Source organism: Rhincodon typus, chromosome 7 (genome assembly GCF_021869965.1).
Source record: "Rhincodon typus isolate 14 chromosome 7, sRhiTyp1.1, whole genome shotgun sequence".
Taxonomy (NCBI): domain Eukaryota; kingdom Metazoa; phylum Chordata; class Chondrichthyes; order Orectolobiformes; family Rhincodontidae; genus Rhincodon; species Rhincodon typus.
In genome coordinates, this window is record NC_063338.1 from 5,011,619 (window position 1) to 5,012,639 (window position 1,021).

The following is a 1,021-nucleotide window of genomic DNA, read 5'->3' on the forward strand; positions in this document are numbered from 1 at the left end:
TGGGCCTTCTGGAAATGAAGAAGAATCAACTCACAAACAAAAACAAAATTGCTGGAAAAGATCAACAGGTCTGGCAGCATCTGTGAAGGAGAAAACAGAGTTAACATTTTGGGTCTGGTGACCCTTCCTCAGAACTGATGGTGCCTGGGAAAACGTTAGTTTATATGCAGAAAGCCCCACCCCCATCTCCTACCTACTAACCTCATCCCGCCCGCTTGACCTTTCCTGCACTGACCTATCCCCTCCCTACCTCCCCACCTACACTCACCTCTACTGGCTCCATCCCTGCCTCTTTGACCTGTCTGTTTCCTCTCCACCTATCTTCTCCTCTATCCATCTTCTATCCGCTTCCCCCTCTCTCCCTATTTTTTTCAGAACTCCCTTCCCCTCCCTCATTTCTGAAGAAGGGTCTAGGCCCGAAACGTCAGCCTTTCTGCTCCTCTGATGCTGCTGGGTCTGCTGTGTTCATCCAGCTCTACACCTTGTTATCTCAAATTCTCCAGCATCTGCAGTTCCTGCTATCTCATTCTCACCTTAAGCAACTTTTACATTGAATCCTTTCTTTAGGTTTTTTTTAACCATGACAGTGATGACCCTTCGTGAGTTGATTCTTCTTCGTTTCCAGAAGGCCCATGAGATGGGTCTGCAGGTGAACCACTTTTATATACCGTTTTTGAATGGTTTTCTGAAACTTTCTATAGTTCTCGACAATCAGGGAGCCTTGCTTAATTGTTTGAAGAAGGGTCTAGGCCTGAAACGTCAGCCTTCCTGCTCCTCTGATGCTGCTTGGCCTGCTGTGTTCATTCAGCTCTGCACCTTGTTATCTAAGGTGGGAATGAGTGTAGTTTTGTAGAAAAGAGTCCTGGCATACAAATAATGGTTTGGTTATTGTTAACGAAAGATTGTACTTGTGAGGGCTAGACATGAATCTGGCTGCTTATGAGTTCCCTTCTCAAACCAATATTAAATTTGACTCAGAGATAGTAGGAACTGCAGATGCTGGAGAATCCGAGACAACAAG